This window comes from Pseudorasbora parva, chromosome 1 (assembly GCF_024679245.1).
Source record: "Pseudorasbora parva isolate DD20220531a chromosome 1, ASM2467924v1, whole genome shotgun sequence".
Lineage (NCBI taxonomy): Eukaryota > Metazoa > Chordata > Actinopteri > Cypriniformes > Gobionidae > Pseudorasbora > Pseudorasbora parva.
The window spans coordinates 37,239,164-37,262,555 of NC_090172.1; the positions used below are offsets into that span (position 1 = coordinate 37,239,164).

At 42.0% G+C, this 23,392-nt stretch overlaps 1 long non-coding RNA gene across 3 annotated transcripts in view; it reads left to right on the forward strand.

Annotated features, from left to right (window-relative positions):
* LOC137071821 (uncharacterized) overlaps positions 1-23,392 on the forward strand; it is a 60,564-nt gene that overhangs the window by 18,047 nt on the left and 19,125 nt on the right. Inside the window, exon 1 of one of the 3 annotated variants that reach the window (XR_010904508.1) lies at positions 18,099-18,232. The exons of the other annotated variants lie outside the window; for them this stretch is intronic. This is a non-coding gene — a long non-coding RNA (uncharacterized lncRNA). Of the gene's footprint in view, positions 1-18,098; positions 18,233-23,392 lie in introns of those variants that run through there. 3 annotated transcript variants of the gene reach the window in all.

The following is a 23,392-nucleotide window of genomic DNA, read 5'->3' on the forward strand; positions in this document are numbered from 1 at the left end:
CATGAAAGAGATTTGAAACAACATGGGGCTGAGTAAATCATGACTGAATTTTCATGTTTTGGTGAACTATCCCTCTAAGTTTACTGCAAACTCACGTCAGATTTCACCTAATTTAGCCATGATAAAGAGACAAGACATCCACACACGACATCCACATAGGAACATATTCAATTACAAACACAATGTGAAAATCCCATTCCAATGGTGGGTACTGCTTCCTCTTGTTGCAGCCTGGGTTCAATTGAAATATTTGGTCTCATCCCCTGCCCTCCTCAAAGGAAACGATTATCTTTTTATCTGGCCAGAACACAGTGAACCAAACCAGAGCACCAAGAATGGGTTCAAATACTCGTTTTCATCATTGTGAAGGACAGTGGGGCATTGCAGCAATGAAATACTGTATGCCTCTTTTTGCCATATCCATATTACAACATCTAAGTGAAAATTTTAAGGAATTTTAATGTAGAAAAGACAATCTGCATAAGGTTTTTTTATTTTTTATTAATGCAAAATCTAGGGATGAATGGAAGCCCTGCCATTTTTCAATGTAAATGTTTGGGGACAGTCTCATCCTGGCCAATTTATTTGTACATTTAGGCCCTGTCCACACGAAGCCAGCGCTTTCCCAATCCGATCTTTTTTTTCCCTCGTTTCAAGAAATATCTGCGTCCACACGACATTACAAAAACAGACTAAAAACGATGTACTTTGCATGCTAGGCCAGTGAGTGGCGCTGTAATTCTGCCACAGAAATACACTAAAAACGGAGAAGAAGAGTTGTGGCTAGCAGGGGTATTGCAGTGGTCGGAGGTGAGGCAAAATCTCACAATAAAATAACAATAAATACATTTGCTACTTAACAGATGTGTTTTATTAATGCCTACACCTACCCCAACCCAAAACATACCTTTACAATAATGCAGATACGTTAATTAAATGACGCGATATTGATGTGCGCATGCCCAGTGCTCGTAGTTGTATCCCTTACCTCTTTCGCTTTCAACGTGCTGGATGTAGTGTGATGACATCACCGTTTCAGAAAATATACGGATTCGCTGTACACACGAAAACGGAAGATGATCGTTTTCAGATTTATTCGCTTTGGGACCCGGTTTCGAAAAATATCGGATGCATGCTTCTAAAACGCCGGATCCGTGTGGACGAAACGCTGATACGGTAAAAAATGTATACGTATACAGCTAAGCGCGTCTCCGTGTGGACGGGGCCTTAGTTTTACATAAGAAACAGTGGACACAGAAGACAAAGTAGAAATAAATGATAGGTAGGGTATTAAAAACATTTTTCTTCTGTATGAGCTCAGTGTTCATGGTTGTCGAATAGCTCTTTGTGAAACTTCCTTTGTGAAACTCTTTGTTCCAATTTTTTTTTTTTTTTTTGCTATGGAACACAAAATATTTTTATAAGGAAAAAATCTCTCTCTCTCTCTCTCTCTCTCTCTCTCTCTCTCTCTCTCTCTCTCTCTCTATCTCTCTCTTGTGTTAACTATCCATAAAAGATGTAAGATGTCAGATCAAAAAATGCATTTAGTAGTTTTATTTGTAATTCTATTTCACATAATTTCCTTTAATGATCTCTTTTAGAGTTTTATTATTCTAGATAGCTAAAATAATATCCACAAAGAAAGGCAGTGATCATTAGCCTGAAAGCTTTATTCAGTCTCATATTTATAGTTTCCATAAATGCCTGTAACTATAGGATCATCACCCCATATCCTCTGACATTCCAGTGAAGTTTTTACTCTGTGAGAGGTAAACAGGCTTCAGCAGTAACTTAGGCATTAGACATGGGGGAGAAATAGAGGATGAAAGCTTAAATCAAATAGACTTCTAGGTTTGAGTTGCCACATGGATCTGATTCACTGTCATCGTCAGCAACATCCATTTCCAGTAACTCTCTCACATGTCGCTACTCTCTGATCCAATTACTCTAATGAATATTTTATTTAGCTTACTTATTGTTTTTGTAGCAGGCTATATCTGATGTTTAAGCTTCTTTAATGTATTATTCTGTTTTTTAAGGTCTTTTTATAATGAAAGCAGAGGGCTTTTTAAAAGCCTGTTCTGATGAGAGACACTGTGGGGGAGACTGTGTGTGTGTGTGTGTGTGTGTGTGTGTGTGTGTGTGTGTGTGTGTGTGTGTGTGTGTGTGTGTGTGTGTGTGTGTGTGTGTGTGTGTAAAAGGAGAGTGGGGGGTACTGATAGCTGTCGCTCGAGGCCTTTCTTCTCTGTGAGCCTCTGAAGGCAGAGGCCCTTTGGAGAGGAGAATTCACAGGAGAATAACCGTTCAAAGCCAAGGAGCGCCATGATGGTCTTCCACCAGATTCAGAGACGTTTGAAAAGTTCACACAAACTGTGATGCTGCCATTGGGAAACGTTTTTAACACACACAACGCTTCAGTCTGTGACTCGCTGTGTTTATCGTGAAGAGGAGGGAAGGAGAGGAAGAAAAAGAAAGAGGTAGAGGGTGTGAGGGAGAGACAGACAGAGTAAGAAAGAGAAGGGAAAAAAGTAGAAAAAGACAGATTACAAGAAAAGGCAAGCTGTGACCCCAGCAGCACTTACTATAAAAGCCACTCACTGTCATTCTGTTTGAAATCTCTTTTAACTCAAATAATCAGAACCAAAAGGGAAAAGTTGCATATCTACTGATTCCCTTCAAAAGTCTCTGTGCTCGGACAAATGTCTTTAAAGGCTACAATTTTCATCCATTTTTCATGTAATTGTAGATTTTAGGAATAAAATAGCTTTATTTTGAGTTCATTTGAGACCCCTGTAAGATGCCTCATCAGAATTAGGGCAGAACAGCTTTAACAAATGTATTACAATTCAGGGAGTTATTATTTAATATTTCCACAAAGTTAGATGTAGCGTACGTTACAATCATAGACAGTAAAAGAAATGGACGGAGGGATCCCATTGCCTTCTACGGCTTTAAGTGATGTCAGTATAGGAGCACTCACTTCCTGATGGCTGAGCGAACTGCGCAGGCTCAGACTGAGCTTGACGACGTAGATGTGACGTGAGCCTCCTGTCTGACAGCTGTAGGTCTTCTAGTAGATGTGGAAAGTGAAAGCTGAATCACGTTGTTTAAATATTTTCTCCCGTTGCTTTTGGCTCACTATGGGCTTCTCCCCATTCTTCTCCCTTGACTTTATCAGACTTTATGTCTCCACGTCCCCCCGGCTGTCTCATAGACAGTAGAAGATTGCCTGCGAGCGTCTCCTCAGGTCTATACGGTAATTTCTCAACTGTGCGACAGAGTCGCGTTGGTTATGACGCAATAGTTAGCCTATTTTTACAAAAACAGCTTCTACGGGGCGACAGTGTAAGATACAAGGTAACGGAGCCTTTTATGCATTGTCGTGTTTCTTTAGAAATAAACAATGGACAAATGGAGTCTTTAAACGCCTCAGATGTAAAGTTATTCACTGTCAAAGTGACTCAAAAATGAATGGGAGTCAATGGGATGCTAACAGCAGGTGATTGCTTGGTTAGCAATGGCAGCCCCTAGGGGTGGAACGCTTTCCGAGCGCTAGATTACCCCCTTGGTTACAATCTGTAACAGAAGCTGATTCCCATTCAGCCAGCCACCAGAGGGAACCCTCTCCTGAGTATTGATTACTGCTTCTTTGTTGGTTATTTCCTGTTTGCCATAAATTGCATTGCTGTCAATCAATAAAAAAATAAATCACATTTCTTCTTTGATTAATCATAATTAAAAACATTAAAGTTTTTATAAATGTTTTTAATCTATTTTATAATTTGATAATTCACCATTAATCTACAAATGAATGTAGAAAAACATAAATGCAGTATATTTTGAATACTTTAAACATACTTTATTGTTTAATGGCCTTGTTTTATGAATGAAGGCCAGTCTGCTTCTGAATGATGTCTCAATGAAATTTGAGACAAATTTTATTCTGTCATTAATTACTCACCCTCGTGTCGTTCCAAACTTGTAAGACCTTCATTCATCTTCGGAAATTAAGATATTTTTGATAAAATCTAGGAGCTTCGACTTTGAATAAAGTCATTATTTTGTTTGTTTTTGCACACAAAAAGTATTCTCGTCACTTCATTAAATGAAGGTTAAACCACTGGAGTTACATTGACTATTTTAAAAATGTCTTTACTACCTTTCTGGGCCCTAAAAGTATTAATTAAATAGCTGTGGGGTCAGAGAGCTCTCAGAATTCCTCAAAATGATCTTAATTTGCTTTGTGAAGATGAACCAAGGTCTTATGGGTTTAGAGGGTGAGCAATTACTGACAGAATCTTCATTTTTTGTTGAACTAATCCAATAACATTGACAGCACAAACAAAAAGCTATGTTCCTGTCACAATGCTTTGCCAAGTATTGCCAAGTGAGGCTTAGTATCACAAATGATATGATGTTATGATATGGGAAAGCAGGAATTAAGATGAGGGAGATTCAAAAACAAAACAGGCTTTATTGATAATCCAAACACTCTGAATGAACATAAAGGAGACTTATGCAAACCACACAATGCATAAACGAGAACTGACCAAGTACGGTACAATTAAAACACAGGTATAAACAGGAGTAGAATTAAGAAAAGTGGACATGTGAAACTAATACCTAACTATAGAAACAAACAATGACATAATCAGTAACCAGTGAAACCGAAACTAAACAGTGGGCTAACAGAAAAGACAGCAAAAATAATACACATAAGTTAACAGAATATAACCTGCCAATAATATCATTGTACAATTGTTTAACAGTAGTTAGGATCTAGAGTGCTGCATTGGGATTGGGATTCTTCAGGTTCCATTTTGCCCCAAATGAAACCTTGTGGGATCGGCCGGTTTTAAACCTTTGCTGGAGTCAACAAATTAAGTTCTGTCAATAGATTCAATAGCAGTCAATAGTCAATAGATTCTCAGCAAGTGTTTAGTCTGGCGCGTTTTCAGTTCATGCCTTTGGGAGCGTAACTTTCATAGGAATTAATCTGAGAAGTTAAAACATTCACTTTGCTCCGCTGGCCGCTGTTTACATGAATGCCTGAGGCTGCAGCTGCGAGCTGAGCTGTGAGTGTGATCTCCCATCCCCTATGCTTGGGTTGAAAACATGTGGAAATAGCTACCTCTGCTGGCTGTAGTCTTTAGCCTCTGGCCAAAAATTCCCCCGATTACGCAAATTGACGATATTTGCGTCATCTGAGGAATTTTTCCAGAAATAAAATGCATAAATCTCTATCTCTTTTATTTTGGTTATTCTGATCATTTAGCACAGGTAGCCTCTTGGCTGTCTGTGGTATTCCCTGACCGAGGCCCCTGTCTGCACAGACACACTGGCACACAGCTGGCTCTAGGGTCTGCGCAAGTACGCATGTCCCTCATTGAGCCTCATCACACACTGTGCAAGATCAGGGAGGTAGAAGAACGAGTTCTAACTGTTACACCATACTGGCCTAAACAGACTTGGTTCATGGAGCTCAAGCCGCTGCCCCCTGCCTGGCAAATTTCCTGAGTTAGAATCTTCTATCTTAGGGGCAGAGCACAATCTTGCACCTATATGCCCGGAGCTCTGAAACCTCCATATCTGATCCATGGATGCGACGAGGAGGAATTCAGAGAGCTATCAGCAGTGATTAACACAATCACTCTGGCAAGAGCCCCAGCTATATGCTTGAAGTGGTGCCTTTTTACTACGTTCTTCCCGAGACCCACTAAGATGGGGTATTGGGTCAGTGCTTTCCTTCCCACAAGAGGGCCTAGAGAAGCAAATGTCTGCTACCACCCTTAAGGTGTACATAGCTGCAATAGTAGCAAACCACAACACTGAGGGTGGCAGGTCTCTGGGAAAGCAGAGCCTAATTATTAGGTTCCTGAGGTGCATTATAAAGCTTGGAAGAGCCAGCATATGTTTTATTGATTGTGTTTGGCTGAAAGAAAAAAGTCATTTACAGCTAGGATGGCTTAAGGGTGAGTAAATTATTATTTAATAATTATATTAATTATTTGCCGGATCGGGTATCGGACAGACGGGACCATTCCAAATTCGATACTGTGCGCATAATATTCTGTGTTATTGTTAAGCCCTAGTGCCCCACAAAAGGCACAGAAACTTTATAAAGCCTCATCAATGATTCATCACTATATTACAAGTGTTCTGAAGCCATTCCATAGTTTAATGTGAGGTACAGATGAATATTTAAGTCATTAAATTCAAGGTCATGTCAATACTTCCCTCCGCTGCGTCTGTCAGGCACTTCCCATTCAGCTTTCAAACTGTGTCACGTTCGGTTACGACAGTCAAAACAATGAAACTCTCTCCAAGATTATTTATTGTTTCTGTTATTATGCTTGATCTGTAGATAACGCTCTATAGTTTGGTTTCTCAAAAAATGACTATCTTCTGGCGTTTAATGCTGTAAATCGTGTTACTTTCTACCGGGTGTCTGTTAGATCACAACACTGGACTAGTTATTGTATTGTTCTTCACACACAGTAACTGAAATGTTAAACTGTTAAAATAAACGGCTTATAAGAATACTGCATAGATACAGCGTCGATGTATCTTGTTTTGAACTTCTCAATGCGGACTGAGCACGGTGCGCTGTGAGCGTCTATGGCTGTGAGCATGTGACTCTGTGTTGCTTCAAGCGGATCATCCTTTGCGCTATGAAAGCCTTATTAATAGCCTTTCTTGTTCTGCCCTATCTATATGTTGCTGTCTCGTTAAAAAAATGCACTATACATTTAAAATAAATGTAATTTCTTAGTATATAGGCCCTATTTCTATAAATATATTTACTTGTTTTTCATGAATGTATTTTGTGTAACATTTTACCAGATTTACAGCTACACTTATTCACTTATGTGGTTTCCTTATTTTTCCCCCATTAAATGTTTAAAACTTTCATATATTTTAGATTCATTGCACACCAACTGAAATATTTCAGGTCTTTTATTGTTTTAATACTGATGATTTTGGCATACAGCTCATGAAAACCTCAAAATGCCTATCTCAAAAAATGTGCATATCATGAAAAGGTTCTCTAAACAAGCTATTAACCTAATCATCTGAAACAACTAATTAACTCTAAACACCTGCAAAAGATTCCTGAGGCTTTTAAAAACTCCCAGCCAGGTTCATTACTCAAAACTGCAATCATGGGTAAGACTGCCGACCTGACTGCTGTCCAGAAGGCCATCGTTGACACCCTCAAGCGTGAGGGTAAGACACAGAAAGAAATTTCTGAATGAATAGGCTGTTCCCAGAGTGCTGTATCAAGGCACCTCAGTGGGAAGTCTGTGGGAAGGAAAAAGTGTTGCAAAAAACGCTGCACAACGAGAAGAGGTGACCGGACCCTGAGGAAGATTGTGGAGAAGGACCGATTCCAGACCTTGGGGGACCTGCGGAAGCAGTGGACTGAGTCTGGAGTAGAAACATCCAGAGCCACCGTGCACAGGCGTGTGCAGGAAATGGGCTACAGGTGCCGCATTCCCCAGGTCAAGCCACTTTTGAACCAGAAACTGGCAGAAGCGCCTGACCTGGGCTACAGAGAAGCAGCACTGGACTGTTGCTCAAATTTTGCATGTCATTCGGAAATCAAGGTGCCAGAGTCTGGAGGAAGACTGGGGAGAAGGAAATGCCAAAATGTCTGAAGTCCAGTGTCAAGTACCCACAGTCAAAGTACCCACAGTACCCCAGTGCCAAAACCACTGGTAAATGGTTTACTGACCATGGTATTACTGTGCTCAATTGGCCTGCCAACACTCCTGACCTGAAACCCATAGAGAATCTGTGGGATATTGTGAAGAGAAAGTTGAGAGACGCAAGACCCAACACTCTGGATGAGCTTAAGGCCGCTATCGAAGCATCCTGGGCCTCCAGAACACCTCAGCAGTGACACAGGCTGATTGCCTCCATGCCACGCCGCATTGAAGCAGTCATTTCTGCAAAAGGATTCCCGAACAAGTATTGAGTGCATAACTGAACATAATTATTTGAAGGTTGACTTTTTTGTATTAAAAACACTTTTCTTTTATTGGTCAGATGAAATATGCTAATTTTTTAAGATAGGAATTTTGGGTTTTCATGAGCTGTATGCCAAAATCATCAGTATTAAAACAATAAAAGACCTGAAATATTTCAGTTGGTGTGCAATGAATCTAAAATATATGAAAGTTAAATTTGTATCATTACATTATGGAAAATAATGAACTTCATCACAATATGCTTGTTGAGGCTATCCTGTAAGCCTCGGCATGGATGGCATGGTGTTCTCAACTCATAGCAACAGGAATCCAAGCTCAAACGTTAGCTTTCTTTTCTCATTTATTATAAAGGTAAAAGGGATATTTTCCATCGAATGGCTCTTCACCCAGTGTGGCTATAAACAAGTGTTGTTGTTGTGCTGTTGGTGGAAAGGGTGTTCACGGCTATGGTAAGAACCGTGCGTTCCCTGCCATCCACACCTTGTTTAACTAATTACCACACCTGTACATATACTCAACTCTCGGTGAAGTGCCACGCCTAGTGCAATGCTCCCTCTAGTGGCTAAAATAGGAAATAACAAAATTAACCTGTCTAAAAGTGAGTATAAATGGCTCCTACACACCGGCCCCATAATTGTGAATATTTACTTTAACCACAATTACCCACATTAATAAATTTAAACTAAAGGAGTCATTTGTGCTGAGCTAATCTAAGTGAAATCTTTTTTTTTTTTTTTTTTTCATTTGTGGTCGGGTCATCCAGTCCGAGACTCATCTAAGACACTTTAGCTTCCATCAAAAGACAGATCTTTGTTACTGGCCGGTCCAGATGACCCGTCTTTGTCTTCAGCTGAACTGAGCGGACAAAGCCTTTCTTGTCAGGGTATGTCTGTGTAATTTTTCCCATCAGCCAAGACCCACGTGGAGCGACAGGATCCATTATAACCACAATGTCTCCAATGGAAAAGCTTCTTTTTGGTCTTGTCCACTTCTGTCTTTCCTGGAGCAGCGGTAAGTATTCCCTCACCCAGCGCTTCCAAAAGAGGTCAGATAGAAACTGCACTTGCCTCCATCTTCTCTTCATGTACAGGTCATCCTTACTAAAGAGCCCAGGAGGAAGGTGTGGCTTTGACTTTAAGAGCAGAATGTGATTAGGTGTAAGTGCTTCGAGGTCATTTGCATCATCAGAGGCCTTTGTTATAGGACGACTATTGAGAATGGCTTCAACTTCGCAAAGAGTAGTATGGAAACCTTCATCGTCCAGTGTTTGAAGTCGGAGCGTGGAAGAGAGGACCCTTTTTACAAGACGAATAAGACGCTCCCAAACCCCCCCATGGTGAGACCCGGCTGGAGGGTTAAAGGACCATGTTAGACCATTCTGCAGTAAGGCCTGCTGAATCTTCTGATGGTCAAACTCATTAATGGCTTCCCTCAACTCCCGCTCAGCTCCTATGAAGTTGGTGCCATTGTCTGATGTCAGGTGCGTCACCTGACCTCTGCGACACATGAAACGACGAATGGCATTTATGCATGAGTCAGTGTCTAAGGTATACGCGACTTCGAGATGAACTGCCCTACTCGTCATACAGGTAAAGAGAACACCGTAGCGCTTCGCTCTGCCCCTGCCTTTCTTCACCTCCACTGGCCCAAAATAGTCAACGCCCACATTTGTGAAAGCGGGTAAGTCTGGTACAATTCTCTCTACTGGTAGGTCAGCCATTTTCTGTTCCCCCATCTTTCCTTGGAGGCGCCGACAAACTACACACTCAGAGATGACCTTCCTGCAGGCAGAATTTGCATGAGTAATCCAGTATTGCCTCCTAAGAAATGAGAGCATATGATTTCTGCCTGCGTGACCCAGCTGTTGATGGATATGCTTCAAGAGGAGTTTGGACACATGTTGGTTTTTAGAAAGAATAACAGGATGTTTTTCGACTTCAGGCATGGCAGCCCTACTAAGCCTTCCTCCCACCCGCAGCAATCCATCCTCTAACACCGGGTCCAGCTTATAGAGGTCGCTATTTCGTTTGACAGATCCACCGTCTTTCAAAATGGCAATCTCATCAGAAAACCTCTCTTGCTGGGAAAAACAGATGATGGCACATTCTGCCCTCTCAAGGTCACCTGTTGTCAGTGATTGTCCACAAAGTGCCAATTTTTCCCTTGGCATCTCCGCATAGAGAGAGTCATTTCTTCTGCCTCTATTATCATAGCCAATGCTTTCAGAGGCTTTAAAACCCTTTCTCCTTTGGGACAAGGTTAAAAGCACGTCTCGGAACCTAAGCATCCATGCCACAGACGTTCGCAGCTTCTTAAAATCTGAAAAGTAGCTTAAAAACACTTTTGTTGCACTCAATGGACTGTGGGAGACAAAAGCATTCACCAGTGGATCTTTCTTCACCTCAGTGTCATCCACAGGTATCAAAGGTTGTTCCATGATGGTCTTAGGCCATTCCGCTTCCCCCCTAAGGAGAAATGTTGGTCCCTTCAGCCACCGCTCACTTGCAAGAAATTCTTCAGCACTTAGGCCCCTGGATGCCTCATCTGCTGGGTTCAGTCGTGTGCCAATATGTCTCCACTGTGCAACATCGGTTTCATTTCTAATTACAGCCACCCTATTGGCCACAAACGTATGAAACCTCCTAGTCTCATTTCCAATATACCTTAAAACAGTTGTACTGTCTGTCCAGAATACAGATGGGTGTAAGTCCAGCTGCAACTCCCTCTTCAGCATCTTGTCCACTCGCACAGCCAGGACAGCAGCGGTCAACTCAAGACGAGGAATTGTTGTTTGCTTTAAAGGAGCAACCCTGGCCTTGCCCAAAATAAAAGCAATACTGACATGATTGATCTCACCCTCAATCCTAAGATATGATACAGTTCCGTAGCCATATTCACTGGCATCGGAAAAGTGATGCAACTGCAGGTGAGTAGGTGTTCCAAAGTCTTTTGGCTTGACACACCGATCCACTGTGAACTTGGTAATATGATGGAGATCAGCCAGCCATTTGGACCACTTCTCGGAGAAGACACGAGGTATGCTAACATCCCAACCGATGTTCAACCTACACATTTCCTGCAGCATCCTTTTAACAGGCAAAGTAAATGGAGCAAGGAAACCCAAAGGGTCATAGATAGACGATACCACAGACAATATGCCTCGCCGTGTATGTGGGCGTTCTTCTATGGCTATCCTAAAGGTCAAAACGTCTGAATCTATGCACCAATGAAGACCAAGAGCTGTTTCAACATGACTTGCCCTTTGATCCAGGTTAAGCCCCCTGATGGTCTTGGAGCGCTGTAGCTCAGGAATACTGGCCAAGACTTCACTGCTGTTGCTTGTCCACTTCAACAGGCGGAATCCTCCCTTCGCACAAGCTTCAGTTAATTCATGCACCATTTTTATGGCTTCAGCCTCTGACGACACAGACTTTAGACAATCGTCCATGTAGAAATTTTGGAGTATTGTGGTCAGGACACTAGGTTCAAAGTCGTCTCTGTAATCTTGCACAATCCTCTGCAGTGCATAATTCGCACAACTGGGCGAAGACACGGCCCCAAAGAGGTGAACTCTCATCCTGTATTGCAAAGGAGCTTGTCGTGTATCACCATCAGGGTACCACAAAAAGCGTAGAAAGTCTGTGTGCTCCGGAGACACCCTCACCTGATGGAACATGGCTTGGATGTCTGCCATCAGCGCTACACGTTCCTGTCTAAACCTGGTAAGTACGCCGAGTAAGGTGCTTGTGAGGTAAGGACCCTGCAACAGCTGTGAATTCAATGAAATTCCTTTAAACACAGCAGCACAGTCAAAAACAACTCTAAGGGTTTTCTTTTTCGGATGGTATACCCCATGATGGGGAATATACCACAACTTGCCGTCAGCTCGCTTCAGCTGCTGATGTGGTACAAGCTCAGCATAACCCTTTTCAATAACTTCAGAGAGGAAAGCGGTGTACTCTTGATGATAATCTTTGTTCCTCTTGAACTTCCTCTGAAGACTTAAAAGACGCTGCTTTGCGATGCTGTAGTTATTTGGCAAGATGACATTTTTGGCCTTAAAAGGCAAGTCAAAGCAGTAGTGTCCTTCATCAAACTGCATTGAAGACTCCATTATTTGTATGAACTGCTGATCTTCTCTAGAAAGGCATACATCGTCCGATTTTTCATTAAAATCCTGATTGTATTGAGCAACTAATAAGTCTTGCAGCTTGACGACTGAGATCCTATTGGCTGTGACAGCAGGGCAACCCATCTTGTCTTTGTATTGCTCAGCACCTCTCAGAGGACCATTTACGACCCACCCCAGCAAAGTCCTGACGGCATATGGTCCTTTGCCTTGGCTATTTATTATTTCCCATGGTTCCATGAGCTTTGGCGCATTGGTGCCAATCAGCAATCCCACCTCTGCCTCAAGACTGGGAACTCTAATGCCTTCAAGATATTTCCATCCCTCTATATCCTGTTGAGTGAGGATGTTATCTCTGCTCACGGGCAAAGTCCTCTGAGTATAGATTTCAGGTAAATCCAGGAAGTTTCCCTCATTCAGGCCAGAGACCTCAAGACCACCAAGTAAGACCGTGTCTACAGGCCTCTCTTGGCCAAGAGTACGAAGAAGAATGCTAGTCTTTACTCCTGAAAGATTCAATTGTCTCATGAGATGATGGGTACAGAAAGAAGCCGAACTCCCAGGGTCTAGAAAGGCGTAGGTGTTCACAATCGTGCTTCCAGACTTTGCCTTCACCTGTACCGGCACAATAGAGAGAACACATGTATCGCTTCCGGCCCCAGTATGGCCACACGTCTCCAATGACACAAGTGCATTATTGACTGATACTTCCTGTACTTTAGATTCTATGTGTAGGACAGTTGGATGTTTACATTTACATATTTCACATGTCAAAGGCCTGTCACATTCCCTGCTTATATGACCTCTCCTCAGACAGCTGAAACACACTCTGCCTACTTTCAAAGCCTCCAGTTTTTCCCTGTGTGTCATCTCATCAAGCTGTGAACACTTCTCCACTGAATGCTGGCTCTTACACACACAGCATGACTCCTCATCATATCTCTGTGGAGTCGGTCCTCTGTGCTGTTGGTACCAAGCTGCTGATGTGGTTGGTCCAAAGGCTGTATTGATGGCAGCAACAGTAGCTTGGCCTCTTCCAGTATATCTACTCTTGGGTTTAGAGGAGGAGTCTGATGGAATACCCTGTAGGTCACCAAAGAGAGGATCAGACAAAATCTTTACCTGACGCTCAATGAAGGCCACAAGATCTGGGAGCATAGCTCTGTAACCACGGCGCTCCTGCAGCTCCCAGGCGACAGACCTCCATTTTTCCCTCAGTTTATATGGCAACTTCATCATTATCAGGCGAAGATTGGATGGCACGTTCATCTCCTCCATATGCTGCAAATCTTCCATAACATTGCAACAATCCCTTAAAAAAATTGAAAAGGACTGCAGAGCATTAATGTCATCAACCCTCATCATTGGCCACTTCATAGCCTTCTCCATATAAGCCACAGCAATTTTTAGTTCATTTCCAAAGTGTTCTTTCAATAAATTTTTTGCTCTCTCATAACCCTGCCCAGGAGCCATATTATAGCAACTCCGAACAAGTTCTCTTGGCTGCCCTCTGGTATGTTGTTCGAGATAATAGAGACAATCTTGTTTATCTGAAATTCTCTTCTCAATTGCTTGCTCAAAAGCTCTAATAAAGGCAGCATATTTAAGTGGATCACCATCAAACTCTGGAATAGCTCGTGGAGGAAGATAGGCTAAGACTTGGTTCTGAACCAACTGAGCAGTGATGTTAGTTTGCTGTTGCATAAGGTCATATAGAGTAGGATGTTGAACATTATCGAGAGAATGTTGTGACTGTGATTGCATACGTGTACTCCTTTGTGAGGTCAGTGGCTGAGATCCTGCAGTTAAAGGTTGAGTGGTGAATCTGGATCCATTTTCCTGCACTTCAATCTCAGGCATTTGGGTAGGCTGACTCCCTTGTAAGGTCAACGGCTGAAGTCCTGATGGTGCAGTGCTGGGGAGTCTGGTTCCATGAACGTTCTCTCGTACCTCAGACCTGTGAGAAGATGGTGTATATGACATTGAAGACAAAGAGTTACCAGACCTTACCAAAGACTGGACTTGTGGAATATACAGCCTTTCTTTAGGCCGTACGGCCGATGGCAGAGAAAGGTCCTGTTGGAAAGAGACAGTTTTAGAAGATTGCAAAACAGAAGCGGTGTTCGAATAATTTGATGTTTGTGATTTCAAATGAGCATGAAGATAGGCATTCATGGCATCTCCGTTATCCTCTTCATACTCATCCACATTTTCACCACCACACACATTTTCAAACACAGACAATCTAGCTGTAGCAGCAGCCAACTTAGCCTCGACCTCTAGCCGTTCCTTTTTCCTTTTCAACTTGGTCTTTTCCATTTGAAGGGCTTCCTCTTCAACGTCAATGTCATGCATTTTTCTCAAAGCAGCCACGGACTGTAAAAGTGCAGCCCTTTCAGCCTTTACCTCTAAACGTACAGACATAACACTGGAAGCCTTTGAATAGACAGAAGAATGGTTTTTATGGTTTGACCCTTTACTTGAAACATTGGATATGCTATCTTCAGGCCTTATGTCAATATTTGTTATAGACAACACATCAAGATTCTCAACATCTTTTGTTTCAGCAGCATCAGCCAACCATTTCCTCACATCATTCTCAAATTTGTTAATTTCCTCTGTTTTCTGTGCTAGCCAATGTTGTTGCTTATTGTATTCAGGGTCTGGCATAGGCATTTCCAGCAGAGTAATTTGAATTTCCAAAGCATCATTACACAACGTGATATATTTACTTAGACATTTTTTCACGTCAAACACAGTTTGAGATGTCCTTTTCCCAGAGAGAGCCTCATTGATCCTTTGCTTAATTTTACTAGCTTGCATAAGGTGGGATTTACGATTTTTTTGCAGATTTTCAAACAACATTTTAAATCCCTTAGCTGTTAATTTTCTTATGCGTTTCCCTGAATTATCACCAAGAGAACTAGACTTATCAGGAATATCATTGTCGTCTGTAGCCACAGAAGCGGTCTTGGTCTTATCGGGCAAATTTTCTTCCTCCGCACTCATCTTTGTGCATTAAGCGTATCAAATTCAAAGCGCTCAATTAAACAGCACAGTTAACTTTACTTATGCGGAGGCAACCAACAGCACACACAACACGGCCTTAAGTAACAGCCTTTTCAAAGCACCAACACTGAAACAGTCTTTCTTTTCAATTTCAAGAGTCCACCCTTTTCCAATGCCATTGCCAGAAATAAAGGGGTTTACCCACCAGCTTTCTGTGGTTGTGGTCTACGTGAGGACTTACAGGTGTTTCAATTCAAACTTCCAGGCTCCGTGATAGACAAGCAATCCAATGCAACGGACATTCCTTTCAATATCCAAACGATTATGATGCTCCTGCCCAATTCAGAAGTGTATCCAAACAAAAGGAACAGGTTCTTACTGTTGTTGAGGCTATCCTGTAAGCCTCGGCATGGATGGCATGGTGTTCTCAACTCATAGCAACAGGAATCCAAGCTCAAACGTTAGCTTTCTTTTCTCATTTATTATAAAGGTAAAAGGGATATTTTCCATCGAATGGCTCTTCACCCAGTGTGGCTATAAACAAGTGTTGTTGTTGTGCTGTTGGTGGAAAGGGTGTTCACGGCTATGGTAAGAACCGTGCGTTCCCTGCCATCCACACCTTGTTTAACTAATTACCACACCTGTACATATACTCAACTCTCGGTGAAGTGCCACGCCTAGTGCAATGCTCCCTCTAGTGGCTAAAATAGGAAATAACAAAATTAACCTGTCTAAAAGTGAGTATAAATGGCTCCTACAATGCTAATTTTTTGAGAAGGACATGTATATTTTTTTATTTGTTGTTTTTCTTTGTAATGAAGTCTGTATTTAGTTGATTGTGTTTAACTCACAAAAGAGTGATTTTCAATTCAACACACTAAGGTTTAGCAATTCTACATAGAATTGGTATCGGATCGGTTTAGTATCGGTATCGACAGATACTCTGAATTTTTACTATCGGATCTGAATTTTTTTTTTTTTTGGTGCATTCCTAATCCCTCACAGCTTCATGCAAACATGTCGTTGTTATGGAAGTTTTTTACTGTGAGAGAAGACACTAATTATGCCATTTATGAAACTTGACAAACCTAATTAGACACTTAACTCCATCACCATGTGGAAAATGCCCAGTTTGAAGAAGGTAAGTTAGTAAAGGTAAAACTGCTAAAGCTAGCCAGAGCTCAGAGCCAGCCACAGGTCAGCAGCCTCTCCTATATTTCCTTGGTATAAGCAGCGAAAAGACCAAAGCGTAAATGCATTTACGAAGAAAATTATTGAATTCATGGCGCTGGATGACCAGCCGAACGCATCTAAACCATCACTTCATGAGAATTTGCCGTTTCAATTGAGAAAACTGTCGTCATATGAACACACACACTCCAAAGTCTTCATGGCAACCCATCAAAATAAAACCTTTGCTTTAAGTTTTTTTTTTAAATTAACAGAATATATTAGGATAGATTACCTTAGCTACATCTCTATGTAATAATATGTCACTAGCCTACTAATAATAATAATTATGCCTAGATGGTTAATTATTTCTTTTTTTATATAAACAATGTTTACTTTTATACAGCATACAGCCTTTAAATGTTTATGATTATCGTCATAAATAATTATATTATACTGTTAATATTTTTTAAAAATGGTTAAACAAAAAATATATTAAAAAACATTTAGCTGTGGTACTGAAATTGGTACAGAGTACCGTAAAAACATTATGGTATTGGTACCGAGTCCGAATACTGGAATTTTGGTACCATGACATCCCTAGCTGGCAACATTTATTACCCAATTACTGAACTATTATTTGGAGGAGTATTGTGCACTTCAGTTTTGTTCATTCATACGATCTTTTGACTTTTGTAAGACAAGTAAAAAAAGAGAAAAATGTCCATTTGTAATTTATGTTTCTGATTTTCAGTTATTCTTTCCTGGTACAGAACCCTTCTTTTTTGAGAGTTAATTAAGTGAGAGAAGATCCTGTTATAATGTTTACTAATTTATTTTATAATAAAAATAAATATTTGCTTTGAAGGAAAAGTGGATTTTTGTCTGTATATGCTGTCAATTATAGTTCTTAGAAAGAAAACCGGAATCGACAAAATCGGTATCGGCCGATCTCACTAAGAAAAAAACGGAAATTGGTATCGGCCAAGAAAATTGCAATTGGTGGATCTCTAGTTTTTCCTTGACTGTTTGGTCTGATGCATATTATATATTTAACGAAAACAGATAGTAGTTGGGTTTACTCAAGGTGGAACTTCTTTCTTACCCCTGTAATGGAGTAAATTCCTTTGCGTGAAAGATCTGTTTGTCCCTGAGCTGTTATCATCACCTTTCAGACTGACATTTTACAGCTCTTATAGCTTAAAGCTCTGCTTTATTCCTAGGAAATTTACTTTAGCAGATGATCAAATACTTGATTATCAAATATCATCTTACAGTCCAGCTCTGAGTCGGCCTACTGAGTCTCTTTGTCGTTGTGTCTTTCTTTTGAGTTTTTTTGGTAAGCCTTACACCATGCAACAAGGTGGAAGATTCTGATAAATGTCTACACCAAAGTCCGGATGGCTGCAGTTAAGACCGATTACTGACCAGCCATTATTTCCTCTTTAGCTCTGTAGGACATCCCACATTATGCATGTGATTTCCCTCATTCTAAAGCCCCTGGATTGAGATTGAATAGGTGTGGCTTTATTGTTCACAGGACGAAAGGAACGTATAAAGCAGATGAGAGGCTTAGGTTCAGCGTGATGCCTTTCGTCAGTGTGCCGCTCGGTTCTGTGTACGGCAGCAGAAGGCAGGGGTCTGTTCGTTCTGTCACCAGAGACATGAGGAGCCAAAGCTTCAAAGCATCTCTGTAATCTGCCTGAACATCACAGACACCAGGAAGTGACTGTCTAACCGATGCGCTGTCCCCGCCAAGAGCGGCGCTGGCACACATACACACTAATGAAACTGAGATAAAGGGATCATTCACACAGCAAGCACTGGCTGTTCTGATAAAAACAGAGAAAATGGAAAATCAGTGGGGTTGTGCTTTTCTATCATTATTTTATGTCTTATTGGATGTTTCTTCAGGAATTTGCTAGCAGATAAAGTATATGTGTCTGGTGAAAGAGGAGTTTAATTCTTAACACACCAAGGTGGTAATTCAGAGCTGACATGAGTCTCATTTGCTAAGGATGTTCATGCATACAAACAGCATTTGAAGGTTTTCATACAGAAATAATGATTTAGGTTTGGGCTAAAATTCATAATGGCATTTGACTGTGTTCATCTTAATTAATAGTAGCTTCATTTTAGTTTTTGTTTTTAGTAAGCATTGTCTCTTGTCATCAACAAGTCTCTTGTCATCATCATGGTTTTCATAAGCATATGGTTAATTCCATATCAAATCAACCACATTTTGGAAATTTCCCTGGCTTTTAATATTTCTTCTGAAGAAAGACAAACATTAATGGCGATGAAAAACAAAATATTCAAAAGGTAAAAATCATTAGCATCATTTTATTTTTACACCAAGATTGGTCTATTAGTTACAGTTTTTCTCAATTGCTAAAACACTAAACCATATTGTCTTAACCAAATGCTCAGTTGCCTGAACCCACTGACTGAATCAATTACTCTTTTGGCAAAATCATAAGCACGTTTCACCTGTTTAGAAACAGCTTGCCAACACATTTTGGCCTTGTCCCAAATGGCAAACTTTATGTGCACTTTTGGTCTTGTGAACTTACAATGGCCATTGCGTGTCCACAAGACCGTGCGCAATCTCGTGGAATGTATACCCCCAAATTAGTTTTGGCGTGCATATGCTATGTGGTTTTTCGCGTGCATATGATACGCACTTTATGGTGTATTATACGTACGTACGAACCAGCTACCCCACCACCCCCAACCTACCCAAGAGCGTGTCATATGCACGCCATTAAGTGCGTATCATATGCACGCGAAAAACTGCGTAGCATATGCACACCAAAACTTTTTGGCGTATACATTCCATGAGATTTCACACTCATACTATTGATACGCATTACCATGTGATCGTGTTGGAAAGATTTGGGACAGGGCCTTTCATTGTGATGCACCCGTGCTGCATCATGGTGAACACTGGTGACAAAAGTCAAACACAATTGAAGCACAGATGTCACCACTTGAACACAATGAATCAAAATTGATGACACTTGTGGATAATGATGTGAGGGAACATATACACAAATCCGGCGAAACACAGAAGTAAAGCATCGCCGGCATTACTGCGTGCATTGCTGCTAAGAACTTAGAGCAGTGCGTACACTAAAACACTTCTCAAATGAGGTTAATAGCTTAACAATGACTGGATTCTCGTCTCATGTCATGTTATAATAGCCTACCTTTTTTTTCCTTATAGATTATTTTTATTTTTGTTATGCATATTATTATTTTTTTTTCCCCGTTTGTATTAAGAGCTGATCCCTCAGGCTATATCTTTTCTGTATCCTATTTCGAAGAAGTTTATTTTATGCAACGATATTTGTTTGTAAATCTTGATACTTTAAATAATAATACAAAAAATAAATAAATAAACGGCAGCGTACGGCAATAATGCACGACGCACTGTGAATGATAAAGGATAAAATAAATGTAAAGAAAACCACTTAAAGACAGAGAATAATTAAAACACGTGTCCATTACAAAGGTCACAATTAGACAAATATGAAATGATCAGTTTCAAGAAATATAGCCTTATTAAATCAGCACGTAAACTTAAGTGACCTACCGATGTGCTCATGCACATGTTCACAAGCTGCAAATAAATAGCCACGACCAGTTGTAGCAATAGAATACATGTTCCTACAGGTATAAGATTATTTTATGAATCCTCTGGCATGCGATGAGCGTCATAACCTAAACTAACAGGGCATGAGTTCCGGATGGATTGGCCAGATACTGCATCCTCCATCACAGATCAGCCGCTGCGTATGAATCACAGGTGTCGTAAGGTTTTCAAGCAGTGGACTCGTATATGTCAGTAACAATAGAGAAAACTACAAAAGCCACGTTTCCACCGCAGGAACTTTACCCAGGAACCAGGAACTTTGGGGTGGTACTCGGTGTGTTTAGACCGCAGGAACCAGGGTCTAAATGAAGTTCCGGGTAAATATTTCCCCCTCCAAACGGCCCTGCTCGCGAGGTAGTACTTTTTCAAAGTTCAGGAACTTTCAAGGGCGGGAATTGGGCGCTGAACATGCTGATTGGTTGAGCTCACGCAGCATTTTATTTCAACCGGCATTTTTAAAAGTCTTTTGTGAGGTTCGTTCTGCGTTCAGTAAATATCAATGTCTTGCTCTCTGTGTGATGGTGTGCGTTCAACTCAGCCATCTCACGTTCAATGTCCGTAATAGCTGATAATAATATACATTGTCATTTTAAATCTAGCTTTACAAGCTTTCTGAATATGCTGCTCTTTTCTGTCGCTGTTAATTACCTCTTTAGTAAACCTATACACAACCAGCAAAAGCAGCACAGCTTGAATCTCTTCCATACTCGTTACTCATTTTTTTACATGTCTATTTTTCACCATGTAAACGACCTGATCGATTACTTTTAAGTGTGCGTCCTTACATGACATGACAGCGCGCGCCGCGCTCATGTTGACAAGAGAGGAAAGCTCATTTTTCTGAGGGGTAAACTTTTTATTTCGTAAGTTATAAAGATAATGTTGGAATAATGACACAGTGTATATTGCCCCAGGCAGTTTTTACTTTAACTGCGCCTGACAGAATTTTTTTTTTTTCTGAGATGATTATTACACTTTACAACAAATAAATAGCTTATATAATACTGTATTATTCCTGGTGGCCGTTAAGAGTTGCTATGGCTAAAGTTAACACATTCCAGCTGCTGGAGAAAATAGCGTTGACATTTTTGATGCGGCAGACAAACTGCATGTGACAAAATGATTGCGATTGAGTCACCACATGTAAACACCAGATCGGTTTAGATAACGTTCAGTAAACAGTCCACTAACTCTTTCAATCGGTACAAAAAATGTCATAATTTTTTGTTCATTTTTGCGGTCGCGCAAAAATGATTACTGTCCGTCACTGACTTGGAGGAGCAGTCGCACGCAGTCCTACATCACCGGACTAATTTGCCTAATCTTCACGGAACTTTAGATCGCGGTCCCTACTTCATTGTACCCAAGAAAGGCGGTGGGTTACGGCCAATCCTGGACCTGCGCATTTTGAACCGAACCCTACACAGGCTTCCCTTCAAGATGTTGACAGCCAAACACATTTTCGAATGCGTTCGTCCATGCGATTGGTTTGCAGCGATCGACCTGAAGGACGCATACTTTCATGTCTCCATACTTCCTTGACATAGACCGTTTCTTCGGTTTGCTTTTGAGGGGAGAGCATACCAGTATGCCGTACTCCCATTCGGGCTGGCCCTGTCGCCTAGCGTCTTTATGAAGGTCATCGAGGCAGCCCTAGTGCCACTCAGGCAGCTCGGGGTTCGCATCCTGAATTATCTCGACGACTGGCTGATCCTCAGCCACTTGCGACAGCAGGTTTGCGAACACAGGGACTTGGTTCTCTACCAACCATCTTGCCCATCTGGGCCTTCGGGTACACTGGGAAAAGAGCAAACTCTGCCCAGCGCAGAGGATCTCTTTTCTCGGTAAGGAGATCGACTCGGTTGCCATGTTCACGCAGCTTACGAGCGAGCGCGCGCAGTCTCTGCTGGCCTGCCTTCATTAGATCGAGCGCAGGAACGTGGTCCCACTGAAACTTTTTCAGAGGCTCCTGGGGCATATGGCATCCGCAGCCGCAGTAACGCCACTCGGGTTGCTCCATATGAGACCGCTTCAGCAATGGCTTCACGATCGAGTCCCGAGGTGGGCATGGCAATGCGGCGCGTTCCGGGTCCAAGTGACCCCGTCCTGCCGCCAAACCTTCATCCCGTGGAGGAACCTCCAGTTTCTATGGGTGGGAATTCCCTAAGAACAAGTTTTCAGGCATGTTGTGGATGCCTCTGCCACGGGCTGGGGTGCCATGTGCAATGGTCATGCCACCGCTGGGGCCTGGAAAGAGCCCCAGCGTGTGTGGCATATCAATTGCCTCGAGTTGCTGGCCTTACGGCTTGCCCTGCACCACTTTCGAGCCCTGCTCAAGGACAGGCACGTACGGCGGTCAGACAACATGGCGACAGTAGTTACATCAACCGTCAAGGTGGTCTATGCTCCCGCCGCATGTCGCAACTCGCCCGCCACCTCTTGTTATGGAGTCAGAAGCATCTGAGGTCGCTTCGTGCCATTTATGTCCCCGGGGAACTGAACCGAGTGGCCGACGAGCTGTCACAGTTTCAGCCTCTACCGGGGGAATGGCGCCTCCATCAACAAGCGGATCAGCTGATATGGGACCAGTTTGGCGGAGCACAGATAGATCTGTTTGCCTCCCACGACTCCTCCCATTCCTGCTGGTACTATTCCCTGACCGAGGGGACCGTCGGCACTGATGCACTAGCGCACAGCTGGCCGCAGGGCCTGCGCAAGTATGCGTTTCCCCCAGTGAGCCTTCTCGCACAGCCCCTGTAAAAGATCAGGGAGGACAAGGAGCAGGTCCTCATGGTCGCCCCGTATTATCCCGGCCGGACCTGGTTCTCCGAACTCATACTCCTTGCGACAGCACCTCCCTGGCCTATTCCTCTGAGGAAGGACCTCCTTTCTCAGACAGGGGGCACCGTGTAGCACCCGCGTCCCGACCTCTGGAACCTCCACATGTGGCTTCTGGACGGGACGTGACAGGTTTGAGTGGCCTACCATCACCGGTGGTCGCCACTATCACTTCAGCTAGGGCCTCGTCCACAAGACGGGCCTCTCCTTCGAAGTGGAACCTCTTCGTCGCCTGGTGTGCTTCTCGAGGAGAAGATCCCACCAAATGCCCGATCGGGCATCCTTCCTCCAGGAAGGGTTGGAGAGAAGACTGTCTCCCTCCACCCTCAAGGTGGCTGGGTGATATGGCCCAAAAAAAAAATCACGATATCCTTTTCCATATCAGTCGATATCGATAAATATCACTATAAATGTCAAATCTTTATTTCTTTAAAGTTTAAAGGCATATTTTTGCTCCTGAGTGAAATATGTAGAAAACAGACAGCTAACTGTGGTTTTAAACTATCCTTTATTGTCAAAACATGACAAACACTTTCCAAACAGGTGAACAATTTATTAAAACTGAGGTAGATTTATTTATTAAAATCTTAATTGTGTAAG